The sequence below is a fragment of the Limulus polyphemus genome, unplaced genomic scaffold (genome assembly GCF_000517525.1).
Source record: "Limulus polyphemus unplaced genomic scaffold, Limulus_polyphemus-2.1.2 Scaffold168, whole genome shotgun sequence".
Lineage (NCBI taxonomy): Eukaryota > Metazoa > Arthropoda > Merostomata > Xiphosura > Limulidae > Limulus > Limulus polyphemus.
The window spans coordinates 520,454-538,993 of NW_013665778.1; the positions used below are offsets into that span (position 1 = coordinate 520,454).

Consider the following 18,540-nt stretch of genomic DNA (forward strand, 5'->3'; position numbering starts at 1 on the left):
TGATTCGAACCCGCAACCCTCAGATTGCGAGTTCCTTTGCCGGACCCCTTTGCACGAACTTTAAAAACAAACAAACCAACAATTCTATTTCGTTCTATGTAATAAATTTTTTGAAATTTTTGTTGGACTGATTAGAAAATTTATATTCCTTTGTAGTAATTGTTTGTCTTATAAGAACTAAGTAAATTATTAATCATTATTCAATAAGAGTGAAATCGCCCAGTTACATAAACACAATTTAATATTATGACATTTTTTATTCTTTTTAAAAATTATAAGATGTTATAAACATATACTTTGGCATTTGTCTTGAAAATCGGAAAAGAACAGTGTCCTCTAAAAAATTAAATATTAACACGTTCTGTAATAAGATCTCAGATCGGTCAACTATGAGCTATAAGTTTGTACTCGAAAAACACGAAAGAAACAACAATTCAGCTATTAAAAGAGATAGAGCACTATATCAATAATTTATTTTAAGATGTACTTAGATTATTATACTTGTTATCAATGTGATCTTAGAAGATAATACACATAAAACACAGAAAAAGGACTCACATTTTTAATGCTAATTTCTTATGCTGTAAAGTAGGATATGTTCCTCATTATTTATTATTCAATCCTTTTTAAAAATATTAAAAAAATATACTCTTTTTGAAAAAGTATTGAGCAACAAGTAACGAGGATTTTGTTTCTTATTAAACACAAAACTACACAATGGGCTATCTGTTCCCTGCCCACTGCGAGTAGCGAAACCATTTTTTTTAGCATTATAAGCCCTCAGACTTACCTCTGAGCCACCGGGACGGCAGTAGTTAGGAATGCATACTGTTTTCCAATGTAAGACAATTATCTTTGGAAAATACGAGTTCACTCAGCTTGTATATACATTATCTTTTTTTTTTTTTACATTATATCATTAAATCAAACATAGTTGGTAAACGTGTGTTTAACCGTATTTCAGAATGTTTGTTTGTAGTTAAGCACAAAGCTACACAAAGGGCTATCTGTGCTCTGCCCACCACGGGTATCGAAATCCGGTTTCTAGTGTTGTAAGTCTGCAGACGTAACGCATTTCAGAATGAACTTGGAAGTTGAGAAATTACTGTATACATACTGTATATAGTTTCAGATATATGAGTGAAAGTCAGAATTCTTGTATCTACTTGGGCTTTTACTCACCACGTGTGAGAGTTGTCAGCAAATTAGGCTAAACTAAGGATAGCTTTATGTATGATAAACCAGATTACAGCAATATCTAGTGTATATTATTCTGGTTAAAATACAATATGATGACAGATATAGGTATTTCCATCTTACTACAGCATTATATTCAAACCACTTCTAAATTATACTGGCCTGGATTTCTGACAAAAAAAGAAAACTGAAATGTCTAATGATTAATGCAGTTATGCCTGTAATTTGCTTAGGAAATTTCAAAACTTACGAGTGAAATTAAAGAAGAATGAATAATAATATGAAAGCTATACCCATCTCTTTAATATCTTGAGGATGCTAGAAAACATTTTATTCGAATTTACCACCTGGTGTGATGTAAAATGTTGAAAATTCCGTGTTTGAAATAATTCATGAAAGATTTTTAAATATAAAATAATTACATTTATTTATTCAAAAATAGAGCATTTTTATTAAGTTCAAAAACTCCCAGGAGAATTATTTATTTGTAATTAAGCCCAAAGCTATACAAAGCAAAGAAGAGATAACTCACCGAGGATATCGAAACCAGATTTTTAGAGTTATAAGTCCTCAGACTTACTAGTCCCCCGGTGGGACAGAAGTAAGTCTACACACTTACAATGCTAAAATCTGGGGTTCGACTCGCCGCGGTGGACACAGCTTTACTCTAAACAAACAGAGTTACTGCTGAGTCTCCAGGGGGTCCAAGGAAAGGGAACGTAAATTGTTGTGCTTAACGCTACTGGCTATTCTATGTATCGTTATGTTTTGGTAAATTTCGCACTACCATATTAAATGAAAATGTCATTTTCAATTTCATCGGCTCTTCACAATTAGCCTAGAGTATATTGAAATAAGATTTGTTTTAGAAAAATAGTTATTTAGGAATACAGAGCCTCGGATAAGTAAGAATTGTTCAATATTAGTATGAATATTTAAAGTCTGTTTGAAAAATGTGAAAAAATTATCGAAGTAATTTATGAAGCAATCAACAGTATATGTTTGTTAACTGTTTCTATTTCTGTTAACGGCTGATTTGTATACCTCAATACTTTGGAAATGGGTTAAAATAAAACATAAAAGTATCCTATATATTTTTTAAATGTATAATTGGAAGGTAACACAATTTTTCTCTGTCGAATGTTACGTTTAACGACCAAAGAAGTCATGTTATGCTCATTAACCCGAATTTTTGTCAAACGTCTGAACTAAAAGCTGGCATTTTATTTCAATTTTCCTAGTTTCAATACTTTAAACTATAGTTTTTTCACTTGCCCTAAAGAAGAAAAGAAAAATTACGATAATTGTCTTTTTTTTTTTAACTAGTTCATTCTGAAATGGACGTTTGAAAGAAGTTTCTATTATTTAAAATCTCATAAATCTTCAGTAACAATACTCCTACTACCCGAAATCCAACCGTACATGAGCAAGTGCACAAGTGGGAGCGTTAATAATCTTCCTTCTCAGTGATCCATTTCTTTGTTATGTTAATAGTGAAATCAGCATTTCACTTTGAGGTTCGTTTCGTTTACCTTGGTGTTGCCTTGAGGATTAATTCTTCAGTGAAATAAAAAGTCTCATCCATATGTATAGAGTTTATAACACTACGAAGGTAGGGACTGTCCAAGCCGATAATGTACCCTAACTTGATGACGATACAGCTTCCCCGTGATATCAGAAAAGTTGTCGTTGCCCGTTTTTACACCAGCGCTGATATTATTAATCTTTTTTACGATTTAATAAACACCGAGAACTTGACACCTGACGAGAGCAGCTTAGTACAGATATTGTCTAATAAGGTTAAAAGAAATAAGTCCTCTATTTTCACTGCTACTACTTTCGTATTCTTCTTTTGTTCTTGTCGCATAAGTCTAATAATCTACTATGTATTTAATTCTTTTATCAAACTATAAAGATGTTTATATCTTGAAAATGTGGATTTTCCTTCATGTTTTAGTAGGATTTGTTCTTGTCGCATAAGTCTAATAATCTACAATGTATTTAATTCTTTTATCAAACTATGAAAATGTTTATATCTTGAAGCTGTGGATTTTCTTCATGTTTTAGTAGGATTTGTTCTTGTCGCATAAGTCTAATAATCTATTTGTGTTTAATTCTTTTATCAAACTATGAAAATGTTTATATCTTGAAAATGTGGATTTTCCTCATGTTTTAGTAGGATTTGTTCTTGTCGCATAAGTTTAATAATCTACTATGTATTTAATTCTTTTATCAAACTATAAAGATGTTTAAATCTTGAAGCTGTGGATTTTCTTCATGTTTTAGTAGGATTTGTTCTTGTCGCATAAGTCTAATAAGCTACTATGTATTTAATTCTTTTATCAAACACTAAAAATGTTTATATCTTGAAGATATGGATTTTTCTTCATGTTTTAGTAAAGTTATTATTACTTGCTTATCAGTCAGAAAATCTTTTGTAAAAACTTCATTCATACGAAAAACATAAATCTCCAAATAACTTTGATATCATCTATAGCAATCAGTTACAGTACTGGAAATATTTTTATACTAAGTTATACAAAAGGATATCTACACAAAATTATCCCTAACTTTGAACTGACAGACTAGAGCTAAAATGGCTACTCAACAAACATCCATTGCCAGCTTTTGCTCTTATTTGAATGAATAATGTGATTCGAGAGTCACTACCTTACTTACAGCTCCAAAGTCGGGAACGCGTTTTTGCGGTAACGAGTCACAACCCGTGAACCCTCGCATTCACATTATGAACACGCCAAGAACTATCGGTCCAAACCAGGTCCAGGTTTCATCTCTGAACGTGCGATTATATAATATTACTCTTGATCTTGGTATTGGTTACAGAATGTTATTGGACAAATGCTCCTTCAACTTGTAACTGTAGCTTTGAGCGATTTGTGTTGGCTTAATTACTTGTATGTTTGATATTTTGAGTCATTATGAATCAATTCTACCTGCTTATTTGAGAAAATATCAATTTCAAAACTGATTTCTTAAAGTTTATATCTCTGTTTAAAGCCTTCAGTAGTTTTCGTTATGCCCTACCTGGAATATAGAAATCGACTCATCCAAGCTGCTGAGAAATATTGGCCTTAGCGGCCGCTAGGCTTCTACTTCAGTGAGCGGTGTAACCCGCTACATGGGCGGTGTGTGATGTGTTATGGTAAGTCGCGCAGTTTTATCTTATGTCTCAAAATTTTGTACGGTTTTTATGAAAGCGTAGAATATTTATGTTAAATAAACAAAGAGATATTAATTGAGCTGTAGATCTTAACTAGTGTGTTTGTTGCACGTTCGAAGTATGGGACGGTTTCTTTCCCAACGGCTGCCGTAGGCTAGCGTCCGACTGTGAAAAATGAAAAGAGACCCGGCACATACCTGCGGTGGTGTTTCACTGAGAACCCTGCCGCGGCTGTTTCTCAGTTTGCCGGGAGGTGGCTACTAATTCACGTAAACTAACTCATCGGTCACACGGTACGAAGCTGTTCGTCGTGGTTTCCACTAGGAAATGACAAGTGTAACAAATAAGGAAAGTCACCAAAAAGGTAACATTGCATTTTGTAAATACATTTAGTTATGCCATTATTCTCTAGTGAGTATATATGATCAGGTTTCTCTGTGGTTGGTCTTTGAAAGTACAATAAGTTTTAAATATTTTGTGTTATAAACAACAAACTCAATAACTTTGGTAGACTTTATTACCGTATTATTATTATTTTAAGTAAATATCTGAGCTTCGTTTAATTTATAGATTATATATTACTGATATTATGATAATCCGTTGGACGAGTGTGAGGTAACGAAATATTTGTGGGTTCTTTTTGTTAGGAGCGTTTTGAAAGAGTTTGTTCGAAGACGTTTAGAGAACGGTTTTCATCGTGTTTGTAAGAAAAATGTAAACGACTTGAAAATTGTGTCGTTATCAAGCTGTTTTAATAATGAATAGTACAGAGTAACAGTTTAAAATAGTGTAGATGATTTAAATTGTAATCAATAGGCTTTACTTTTATAACGAGTTGCCCCAGATACCCAAATTTCTGATAATGATATTACCTAGAGAGTGTTAACTGTTAGTGTTACACAGATACCCAAATTTCTGATAATGATATTACCTAGAGAGTGTTAACTGTTAGTGTTACATATGCAAAGAAAACCCATTTCTATTTCAACATAAAAATAACCATCTCGTACGTTGGTAAAAAAAGACCGACAAGAATATGAAATCAAATAATTGGTTGCTGTCTCTCATAAATTCAGGTAAAATTTTACTAAAATATAATTTTGAAATCCAACCATAAAAGTAAAAAAATATATAAATATTAAACCACTTGAACGAAAAAGCTTAACTACTGTGATCAGCCGAACGCTGGCGCTAAGACTCGGAGAAAATTGGCCAATAAACACTATCGTCTATCATCACTTATAAACTTGCTTGTTAATATTTTTACATAAATATTAATGGCTTCAAACATAAACGAAGATAATACGAATAAAATGATCAATGTTATTCATATTATCAGGAATATATTATACATCTTCCAATGACAAAAGTTGTTATTGTGATGGCTTAATTTGTTTGTTTTTTTATATTTATTCTAAGTAAATTTGGAATTTAACTTTTTTTTGTTCTTCATTTTATTGCTACTCTACAGAAGTTACTTTGTAATTGAAAAGAAAGTTTCAACTTAACGTATTAGGGTGCACGGTTTGTGAGTAAAATAAAGTTAAGACAAAATCAATTGAATTATTTCTTGTCGTTGATGTCGCTTTCTTCTTCCACTAAAGAGAGACTGTTCTTTTGAAGTTAATGAACTTGGGAGCGCAGTGTTCATCGTAATTTACTTACAAGGACAGTAATTTCAAAGCTTACGGGGGAAAACTTCAAGCGGATCGTAATTAATTCTGCTACTGAAGACTGTGCTTTCACAGATGTAAAGTTTAAACTTTAAAGCAGTTCATGCAAACTGAATAAATCGATCAATACTACATGTATAAGTAAAAGAAATTCAAGGCATTGTAAGAGTACTAAACACAAGTATAACTATGTTTACTTTCATAACGTAAATAGTCTTGGTAAACTTTTATTTATGCAGTGTTTTGAGTTTTATTTAAACAAGAGGGAATCCTCTATAGCCGCGGCACTTGAAATTCTTTTAGGCAGGATTAGATAAATTAATGTACGAGGCCTTTTTTTCTCCTTGTTATTAGTCTTTTTTTTTTTTTTTTTGCACTAGCAATACTAAGCGTGTGGCGCGCGTATACTTGATTCGATTTTATTACTCATCAGAATCTCTATCAGCTTATCCTCAAATTGAAATTCTTTTGGGCAGAATTAGAGTAAATTAATCTACGAGATCTTGGGCGTGGTCAAATACATTAAATACAAATGTAATTAGATCTCATATCGGTCAAGATATGACGGAGCTATGAGCTAAAAGTTTGTACTTTAAAAAACAGCAACAATAACAACAAAACAACTCGGAGCCATTCTATGAGCCGATATGCTGCGGCTAATAACGATGCAATTTTGAGCTACATGCTACACTCGACAAGAAGCGGAGTAGGTTTAAGGTGTGTTACACTCGACAAGTAATGGAGCAGGTTTAAGTTGTGTTACACTTTACTAGCAGAGAGTAGAAAGTTTTAAGTTTGGTTGTCGTCGACAAGAAGAGGAGAAGGTTTTGTGTTGCACCCGCCAAGAAGAGAGAAGTTTGTGGCGTGAAAGCAAGAGCAAGTTATACAGCCTTGTTTTACAAGTTCCGTGCTGGTTTAATTTGTACAGATTAAATGTCTAACTTTAGCAGTGAACGACACTTTTCTCATATAGCAGTCACACAGACTATGGATGGTTGAAACGTTTGTAAGAGAGGGAGGACTTTAAAGCTACACAGTACGTAACTAAAACACTACGTCAATGTATGAGGGTGTGTATTCAAAACGCTTGAGTTATACAGCAGATACACTTTAAAATATCGTCGTGAGTATGAAAATGAAAAACATTCTTAAGGTGTACCAAAAACACTGCCGAGGAATTGTTAATTATACAACATGTAAGTGGCACATAACATTCGAACAGTTAACGAAACGAGAAAATACGCTGCCAACATTCTGTCTTTACATATATCCAATCATAACTTAATGAAAAGCACAATCCTTTTATTGCATCGTTCATAGAGAATGGCACACCCGAGCAATTCTACCTTGTTTTGACAGTATTATCTAGGGAAAGTTAGTTTCAGTTTCTCAATTAAATTGTACATCAATAGTGAGCTGCCCAATGAAGGAAAACGAAACAAGTAACACAACACGTCTTTCTTCTTGATCAAACTATGTTTGTATTAACTGGCTTCAAGTAAAACACTTGATCACGTTAGCATCAATGTTTTATTGAAGTAAGATTGGTGCGCCTTTGTATGTATGAGATACTGTGGTATAGCAAAAAACAAGACTTTCGCTAAGTAAGTCAGTGACTTATTTTCTATTAACTCTTCTGATTTGTCTGCTGATGTAAATTATGTCTGCCTAATTAAAAAAACAAAAAACATTAATTTTGAAATGAATATGTAAAAATAATTGTTATATTTTGTTAAATAAAATCCTCAATAAATTGTTAGTCCCAAAGAACAAGAGCGACATTTTGAATATTAAATTGGTTCTCAGAGAGAAAGTTAAAATTTATGTAACAGTACTAATATACATAAAATACCGTACACATAATAAAGCAAAGGTTTTTATATATTGCTAAATTTTATATAAATTCAATATTTTTTTTTATTTTTTAGAAAATGTTGTCCTGAGGTTACAAAATGTTGTTATGAGGCTACAAAATGGGATGGAACCGTGAACAAAACTGTAATGATGTATAATCATTTTTCTTCTTGGTTTCCTACTATGATCAAACGATGGTAGAAAAGCATTATTTATTGTATGTATCTCTGGCCTTCAGTCGATAGATAGTTTCTACTATTCTATGGTATTTAATTTGCATAAAATTATATTTGAAATCGAATCGAAGAATTCCATTAGATTAGTGACGAAAACTTCAAGATTCTCAAAAAATTGCTTTTCGACGATTAACATTTCGATCATTATTCGAAAATCGATTTTTTGCAATTCTTAAACTTTTAAAGTACTGTATCACCAATTATCTTATCGTTGATCAGTCATAATTTGTTTTTCTAATAACCAGTAAGTATTCTCTGCCTACCATTCGGCTACTGTACGTAGATAAAACAAACGAAAGAACTCCACTTCGTTCCATTTGTTTTTGGCGTAAAAACTGTAAAAGAAGATTACCAACCAAACATTGTGCAAGAGACGCGTTTGAATAGCTGTCACTCGAATGGGAACTCGACTTGTACAAAAACTGTGTCGGCCATTATTATACCGAAAAATATATGAAGTCATCGTGTACGTTCATCATAGGAACGTAGTTAAAATTGTAGAAAAATGAAAACAACATGAAAAAAACAAAATAAAGTAGCAATGAAATAATTAAAAACTAAACTTGTTAAACATCTCATTTCATCTTGCCAGTTTTATTTCACACACAGTTTTCATCAATTAGTACGATCCCTTGGTTTTGTACATAGATCGTCAGGGAAGTGATTTTCTAAAAGCATCGCTTCACGTAATATTGAATTACACTCATGTGTATAGTAATTATATGTACACAAGGACAGATTATGTGGGTGATCCACGTGGTGTAGCTATATGGTATCATAACATCAGAAAAGTTTTAAGGATGTGATTCTTTTACAAAAATTGATTATAAATTCAATCCTGAAAAAAAAAATGACGGCTACTTTTTCATAAAGAAATGAAAAACTTATCAAAATAATGTCAGCTTTGTAAATTATAGGTTATAATAATGTCATTTAACTATAACGACTTGGGAGCTAGATTATTACAGAAAAAACAGTTTAAACCAACATAAGCAGCGTTTACACATTTTAAATTTAATTATGCTGCTTCATCAGCTCGTTCTTGATATTAACAACTAAGCCCCTTAAATAACTGACTTGATTCTATACCGTTCACTACCAGTAGGGTCTATGTATTAGTGAACAACTAACTTGTTCACATATCGTTCACTACCAGTAGGGTCTACGTATTCCTGAATAATTGATTTGTTTACATACCTTTCACTACCAGTAGGGTCTATGTATTAGTGAACAACTAACTTGTTCACATATCGTTCACTAACAGTAGGGTCTACGTATTAGTGAACAACTAACTTGTTCACATATCGTTCACTAACAGTAGGGTCTACGTATTAGTGAAACAACTAACTTGTTTACATATCGTTCACTAAAAGTAGGATCTACGTAGTAGTGAACAACTAACTTGTTCACATATCGTTCACTAACAGTAGGGTCTACGTATTAGTGAACAACTAACTTGTTCACATATCGTTCACTAACAGTAGGGTCTACGTATTAGTGAACAACTAACTTGTTTACATATCGTTCACTAACAGTAGGATCTACGTATTAGTGAACAACTAACTTGTTCACATATCGTTCACTAACAGTAGGGTCTACGTATTAGTGAAACAACTAACTTGTTTACATATCGTTCACTACCAGTAGGGTCTACGTATTAGTGAACAACTAACTTGTTTACATGTCGTTCACCACAAGAGACGTTTACATACTGCCAAATACCTGGTTTGTTTTTATACGTACTAGAAAAGTCTACATATTGCACTTTGATATTTTTACCATTTATTACAATCGGTGTAAATAACTGAGCAAATCAAATTGGGTGAAATAACTCGATTTCTATGTAAAATCCATCGGGAGTCTCTGCATTAATTAATGCAATTCATTACAATATTGATAATTTAAATTAAAATGTTTATTGTGTGTGACATTAGAGACCTTGAAACAACAAAGTCATGGGGACCACAAACAATTTAGAACAGAAATAAATGATAAAATGTGTTTTAAATCCGATAGTGTCAAAATGAAACCTAATGGTAATTATACGGCTAATCCCGCAGTTTTTAAATCGAGGGTTTAATGCTAGCAATAATAGTAGAATAATAGTAGCAGCTATATAGGTTAGTTGGAATGCAAATAGTTTAACCCCTGAGCTGATGTCATCTCTCCTGGCGGTGGCTACACGTTCTAATCGTACATACTACCTTATAACCTTACTTACAGCACTGTGTGTGTGTGTGGTTTTAGTAATAAGTTTTCTCACTCTGGTTTAATGCTACAGTACTGATGGGCAACAGGTTGGATGAAAAAGCTAGAAGTTTTTAAGAAAAGAGTTGTTTAAGTTTTTCGTTTTTCTGCATTGTGATCTAATCAATAGAAGATTTATTCCCCTGTCAGCGGGAACCTCGTGACATAAATCTCTGTAGCAGACGAAAAGTGTACCGAAGGATTTCTTGGTGGTCTTCACAAACAGTAGACTGGGAAGGAGGCCGGCCAGTCGAAACTGGGTCGCTGTATCATTTTTACATCATATTTTCTCTAGAAACCCATGGCATCGGGTAATTTTCGAATATCTAATATGATTCAAATAAGTCCATTAATTTCCCGCTTAGTGAGGCAATAAAACGAACTCTTATCGATCAATCTTCAAATTTTATCTGAATAATAATCATATAGTTTAAAACACACAGAAGCTGTTGATTTTCACAGAATCTTAAGAACATAAACAGAATTAAATTCCGAAATGAAGAACACATCCATCGAATGAGGTTTTACTAATAAAAATAGGAGATAAACAAAAATGAAGATAAAATCAGGAGGTACGTTGCTAACACACAAATAATGCCTTTAATGATTATAACAACGAAACCAACTCTTTTGTTTGGCCTGTTTTGAATTTCGCGCAAAGCTACACGAGGGCTATCTTCTGCGCTAATCGTCCCTAATTTAACAGTTTTGTTATTGTTGTTTGTTATTAAGCACAAAGCTACACAAAGGGCTATCTGTGCTCTGCCTACCACGTGTATTGAAACCCGGTTTCTAGCAGTATAAATCCGCAAACATACCGCTGTGCCACTGGGGGGAGAGGCATTTAACAGTGATAGATTAAAAGAAACGCAGCTAGTCAACACCACCCACCACCAACTATTGAGACACACTTTAACTAACGAATAGTGGGATCGATTGTATCATTATAACGCCCTCGCGGTTGAAAGGGCGAGAAAAATGTTCTCCTAAACTAGATCTTAAGTGATAAAAGTAGTGCAATTAAACAACAACTTAGCCTAAGATATGTAAAATAAAATAAAGTGAAAATTTCAAGTTATAAATGTAGACATAAAATCAGGCTAAATGTTTTGGTGCGATATTTTGAACCATTTAATGCAATACAGTAGTGTCAAAATTTACGATAGGTATGTAATTTACATACTTTTATTTGGTACTATTAAGTATTCCCAGCTTTTACCTACACGTGAACATATATATATGAAATCGTCAGTGACTTTCATAAAATAACATAATTATAAATATACTACAAGTATCTCTAAATACTGTGATTATCGCCAGTATAACGGTCACGAGGTTTACAAAAAACAAAACTTTTCTGTCGTCAGGTCATTTTGAAAACAAAGTTGGTCTTCAAGTTCGCATACAACGCATTTTTTGGGTAAAATAAAGTTTAAAAAATATCGAGAATTGTAAACTCGGGAAACGAAAACACGAATGAAATGTATATAAAAAATTTAAATCTTAAAACGTGTTCAATTTGTAATGTATTTCTCTGTATGTGAACATGCCCAAAACAACAGCAACCTGGCCTAAAGGTATTGTGTGTGTATTATATTTTAAGTTCCGAAGGATTAGATAGTAATGCTGTGAAAAGCGCACCTACTACATTGGTTGCGTGTGCCTTTTGTTTTCTTAAGTTATTGATTTTACATTAGGCGAATTATTTGTGTAGAGACGTGGAAGTAGCTGTTTGTGTGGAGTCCAATCTATATTAAATGTTACACAAAATATTCTCCACACAAACACACATTCCTTTTGTAGATCTCTATGGTGTTTAACAACATATCTCTATGTAGACTAAGCATATAATTAAGCTACTTTTTCTGTAAATTTATGAAAAAAAAAAAGAACATTTTTACCTCGTGCTTATTTAACTACAATAATTTTTGTGTGTGTTTTTAATGAGTATTAACGCAAACATTAAAACTCAACTATGTAAACTGTACCCATTCAAAACCTTCACGAAATATAAAGAAAAAAAAACATGTTTGGATGTATATTTCTCAAATAATCGATAATATTATTTTAAACTGATTTTTCAACATAAATTTTAATTGCTGTAACTTAAGTAGCAAGCATTTGTTAATTATTTTTCCAGGTAACGCTGAACCTCTTTAGAATTTTAATTAATTAACTTTCAATGTTTGTTTGTTTGTTCATCGCCAAGCTACACAATGAGTTATCTGTGCTGTGCCCATCGAGGGTATTGAAACCTGATTTCTAGCGTTACGAGTCCTAAGACTCGCCGCTGGGCTACAGGGAGAGGGGCATGTTTCGTGAAGTGTGTTGATAATCAAATGAACATACAAGGTAAACAATTCATAATTATTTTCCAGGTTTAATAAACAGGAGTGAGTATAATGTTCCAGTAAGTGTGTACATCAGAGTATTGCGTTCATATAAGTCTCGTACATCAGAGTATTGCGTTCATATAAGTCTCGTACATCAGAGTATTGCGTTCATGTAACTCTCATACATCAGAGTATTGCGTTCATGTAAGTCTCGTACATCAATGAATAAATATGCTGGTTATTCATTCATGTCATACAGTAATATGTAATATGCGGTATCTGTTTTTATTAGTTTGTTACCGTATTTGCTTTGCCTCAGGGTAGATATATGGGTTCAATCACCATTCTAAAAAAAGGAGGAAACCGGAATCTAGAAAATACTTATTATTTTTGGTAAAATTAATGAATATTCCAAAGACAGCGCATTAAAGCTCAACTGCAGAATATATATTTTTTAAATCATATACGTCAAAAACACAAAGGCGATAACTTTTGCCCTCCTCTGGTTACATGTAGAACAATGTCCCTGGTTACATCATAGACTAGTATTCCTGATTACACCTAGAACTATATATATATATATTTGGTTAAACCTGTATAGCTTAGTTGTAGATAGAACTGTCTGAGTTATATAAAATAATTCACATGTCTGGTTCCATGGAACATTTTAAAACTGGTAAGAATCAAAAATTGAGTGTTTAGATTTTTGTACATTTTGTGTTATTCTCCAAGTAAGTGATTTTTTTTTCTACTTTGTTTCTTAAGTATGTTTTCTGATGCCATGTAGGACTTTATAAACTTTGTTATGCACATAGTAATGTATATATATTTCTTTACGTCCAGGATTATGCATTGTACGACTGTACAACTTTGAGTACATCTAAAGCCACGTATCTTTGCTTACATCTTGTGCATAGTTATTTAAATTGCTAATTGTGTGCTGCTTGTTTCGCAACATCTTTTCATTATTCTTTAACGCGTGAATTGCTGAAAAGATCTTTTTTTTTACGTAGAAGATTAATTAATAGTTTTACCCAACTTTTGTTTGTCAGCTTTTTGCACTGAGTGTCGTAATAAAATTTACTCAATATGATGTTATATATGGGCCACACCTGTAGTAAACGGTATAAAAACATGTTTGTAATTTGATGGTTAAGGTTAAAATAAATTCAACCAAATATTAAAATATTCGAAAGTTTAACTGTTTAATGCGTAAGACAGCCTTACCTTTCTAAACCATAGTGTGACAAATGTCTGTGTGTGTGTCTGTCTGTCTGCAAACCGCTCGACTGATTGTTACCATACTTGGAAAGTACCTGTAGGATCCCACGTTGAGTGAAATGAGGGGTTCTGATCTCAACTCCTTATGTTTTCCCAGTGCGTCATCTAGTATCAAACTTTAACTATACAAGAACTGGCTGAAAATCTTAGGAATAAGCACTTTACTAATACAACAATAAAAACAGATTAACTGCCCTAATTCCCGGATAGGCAAACATTCCGGTTACGAAAGCGCTTCCCTAACGATATGTTACAGGAAATATTTTGATACCTTGTTAGTATTCTAAAGTACAGTGTTTCTACATCATCTATAACAATAACAGCTTTAAATAATAATAAACATTGTAAAAAACAAACAAACTTAAACTGTATAAAAACATAAGTACAGCATTTCACATGTGAATCACAGTACAGGCGGCTAAAAACTGAAACATTCGGTGGGAAAGAACGTAAACAAAACCACAGCAGCGCCACTAAGCTACAATGAGTATTTGTATTTGGAACTACCGAAATTTCCGGTTAATAAGAGCTTTCCGGATACAAAGATGCTAGATAACAAAGCTTTTATTGTATTAGAATCGACAACGTACACAGATGCGAACACTTGTTGAGCTTGTGTTCCTCCTAAAATAATAAATGTATAAAATAGAGAGCGTCTATAGCTGTCATCATTTTGAAATATTGATGGATTTCTCAATCGTCTCCCTTTGATTCAGCTTTGACGTCTTATAACGCTAAAAGTCGGGTTTCGATACCCGCGATGGGCAGATCACAGATAGTCCAATGTTGTTAATAACAAACAAACAAAAAATCCTATTTGGTTCAAGCAGTTTTCTTTTGTTACCTAATTAAGAAAGTTTATGGCCAGTCTGGCAGAAAATTTTCAAGAAGCTTTTATTTTTGTTATGATCAAGTGGATGAATTTATCTTTTACAAAGCTCTGTTGTTGTTTTTTCTCCTTCTAAGTCTTGCAGTATATTGCTATGCATATAAAAAGGAAAAAAAAGCGTTAACATAGATCTACTCTACAGACAAAATACAAGAAGGTTGTTTGCATAATTCCTTGTGAGTTAATATATCACAGATATTAAACTTCGTTCTTTGGTTCAAAAAGTCAGTTGTTTGCTGTAACTAATAATCTGTATCGTGTCAGAGTGTTATTATCACATCTTTTGTTTTGAGAAGAACTTGTATGAAAGGAACTCGGGGAATCTATACATTTTCTTAACGCTGCAGATAAGTGGAGGAGACAAAATAACGTGACATTAACTAATGTTGTCCTTTAGAAAGCAAATATTTGGAGAGCAAATCTGTCTAAAGTAAGAAGACCAAGTCAGTCAAACAAATTTGCGGCTCTGTGTTCATAGGGTGCCGTTTGATAAAGTGTACAGAATTAATAAATCTAGTGTTCTTTTATCGCCGATAAAAGTAGGTGGCAGTGTAACAATGGATTAACGAAAGTTATTAACAAGCAGTAATATATCAAGTGAACGTGAGTACATGCATCAATTGTATTGAAAAAAACCGGAACTTATCAAAGATATATAACAAGTGATTTTTCAGCTGTCCACCAATAATCAGTATATTTGGCTTTATTGCTAGTTCATACTATAGGTAAATTATTTGCTATCTGACTTGTGCTAGTAAGTGATAATATGAACAGAAGATTTTACAGGGTAAGATAAAAGTCAAACGTTTTCAAGCTGAGTTCGCATCTGTGATACCTAATGAGGTGTCATTTTATGGTTTTGAAAAGCATTGGAAATTCCCTTTACTGAAGGTGTTTTAAATAGGCGATGATAATAAAGGTTGTTCAGTAATGCTGATATTCTTTAAAAGTACGAAAATATTCTGTAAATGTAATTTCGGGTCTTTCCAACTTTTCTGTAAAAGAAAATATTAGTTCAATAAACAAAATATGTTTAGGGAAATGGAATGCTTTGTACTGTTATTGTGTAATAAAAGTCGAACAATGTACATGGAACTTTGATATATAGCAGATGTCGAAATTGAAGCCCATCCATTTCCTGTGATTTATATTTATTGTATCTAATACTTCACATTTATTATGGATCAAAACTAAGGTCAAGGTGTAAGATGCCCGACTCGATCTTCTGATATTTCGAATAAATTCCCAAAATCGCTAGAATTTCGACATTCCGATGTTCAGTTGAAGTTTAGTAAATGAAGTCTGTTCAGGGAATTGAATATTATACATCGTACTGACTTAGTGGAAGAGAACCTGTTAGGTTATATGTATTCTAAAGTTTAATTGTTTCATTGTAGTTTCTTTTTCACAATACTTAAAATGTAATTTACAAAGTTTAACAGCCTTTTCCTTGATTGTTTGCACATAAAAAAACAGATGTGAACAAGTGATTTTCGGACAGTTTGTTAGCTACTTTACGACTTTCAGAATTTGTCAGATTTGACGCATGTGAATCATTGATGTTTTTTACTAAGGGAATGAGGCGTGTTTCTCTACATCCTCTATTGGTCAGGGATAGTAGGTGACTGTCAAGGCTTGGAATATAGTAGTGTGAAATCATGTTTACCCATCCTCTTTTTATTTATTTTGTTGCTTTTATGTAGTATTTTGTTTTTATTAAGCCGAATCTGTTTGAATCATGTTGGTGTGGGCAATCGCGTGTGTTTAGTGTGTATTGATACTTGATTTAGATGTATTTAACATGAATATATAGCTATTATTATTTTATTTTTTCCACAGAAACACCATGGACTCTCTAGCAACAGTTTATAATGTTATTATCTTGAAGGAAACGGCCTCATATTATATTTTGATAATATATTCTGATAATAAATACTTGTAGAAAAGTAATGTTTTGCGGTAAATGGTGTATCTTTGAAACTTACAAATGTGAAATCCAAAGATTCGTTGCTAAAATCGCACCAAATATTTATTCTTAGAATAAATAAAAATTCACACAGACTAGTACCGGTCAGTTCATGTGTATTATAACTTCTTATATCCGCTTTTTCATATATATATAACATAAACATGGCTGTGTTTGAAAGGAAGGGTGTATCACAGAGACATACTTTACAGGTACTCAATATGCTTTACAGTGGCACTAAGCCTGGAGTTCTTACTAACTACTCATAAGGTAACTTGAAGGAAATCTGGGCCCCCTAGCGCTGCTTGGCTCGGTGTCATTATCGTAATAATAGTGCTTTGTTATTAGAATTCATCGTTGAAACCCGGAGAAAGTACGTAGAAAAAAAAAGATAGTTGAATTTCGTTTTAGACAAAAGTGAGCGATAATTAAGCTATAAATAACCAAGTGAACTTTCTACCATTATAAAACTTCTTTAGTACATTTGTAAAATAGTATTATGGACACCAGTGAGAATTAAAGTACTGGTTTTACGCGCTAATACTGATCAAGATTTCAGTATTTCAAAGTAAAACGTAAGTGTGAAAGAGCAATATGAACTAGTGAGTATTCAAGTATTGGTTTTACATGCTAAATCTAATTAAGATTTGAATACTTGGCAGTAAAATGTGGTTTCACAGAAAGCTCAACAGGTTAAATCCACTGATTTTTCTAACTCATCTTTACCTAATAGTCATCCCAATTATAAACAACCAACAACTTTATTTATAATCTCACGTAGGATATTTTTTTTTCTACGCACTATTGTGCAGGTTATCGTTGTCATGGTAATATATTTAGGTTATTAGGGGCATACGATTGAAGTAGTAAGCAACTTGTTCTAGGATTCCTAATTTGATATGCTAATTGGAAATGATGTTATAATTACTGACAAATGATTGTCCTTTCAGGAATGTTTAATAGCTGATTTTCAAAGATGCTATTCCTGACCGCAAGTGACGTCTTTTTTTTTATCACAGTATGTGTAGATTATTAAATCGTATTTTCATAAACGGTCTCGGCGTGTTATGTATAATTAGGCTGAGATTTAACTTGTGGATTATCTCGCACTGTTTCCTCCCTATCTTCAGTTATTCATACCTGTAAAGTGAAGAGTTCTTAGCTAGTGATTTCACAAGTTATATATATTCATAGAATAAATATGACAAAGGTTGTGTATTTTATTATCGAGGTACATTTATAAATGTGTCATTTAAAGTGACTTCAAATCTTATTAAATATGGTTTTTAGTTATATCAGCAATTAAACAAGAGCGATTCCTTACAAGGAAATTGTTAAATAATAAAATGTTGCCTAATTTCTTATTCAAAACTTTTATTCATCTTCAAGAACCGATGTCTTACCCTCGTAGGTTACTCTTTAGTAACCTACTAAAATTAACGAAGTTAAAACTGCTTATAACGCATACGAATACACACACAAGAACGCACCTACTAAAGTGATATCTCCTAAAAAATGACTTAATTCACAAAGAAACGAGAGCTCATATTAAACTCGTAAAACGCCCTCTATGCAAATTTTTATTGTAACACTTAAAAAAATAAAATAAAATAAAATAGTTTTCGTAAAACGATATGTTGTCTTCTTCAGTACAAAACCAAAGATATATATATATATATATAT

At 32.5% G+C, this 18,540-nt stretch overlaps 1 protein-coding gene across 3 annotated transcripts in view; it reads left to right on the plus strand.

Annotated features, from left to right (window-relative positions):
• Nucleotides 1–4,336: 4,336 nt before the first annotated feature.
• LOC111084913 overlaps nucleotides 4,337–18,540 on the plus strand; it is an 86,372-nt gene continuing 72,168 nt past the window's right edge. For all 3 annotated transcript variants that reach the window (XM_022381486.1, XM_022381488.1, XM_022381487.1), the window contains exon 1: nucleotides 4,337–4,742. The gene's annotated coding sequence lies outside the window, so the exon portion shown is untranslated. The remainder of the gene's footprint in view (nucleotides 4,743–18,540) is intronic.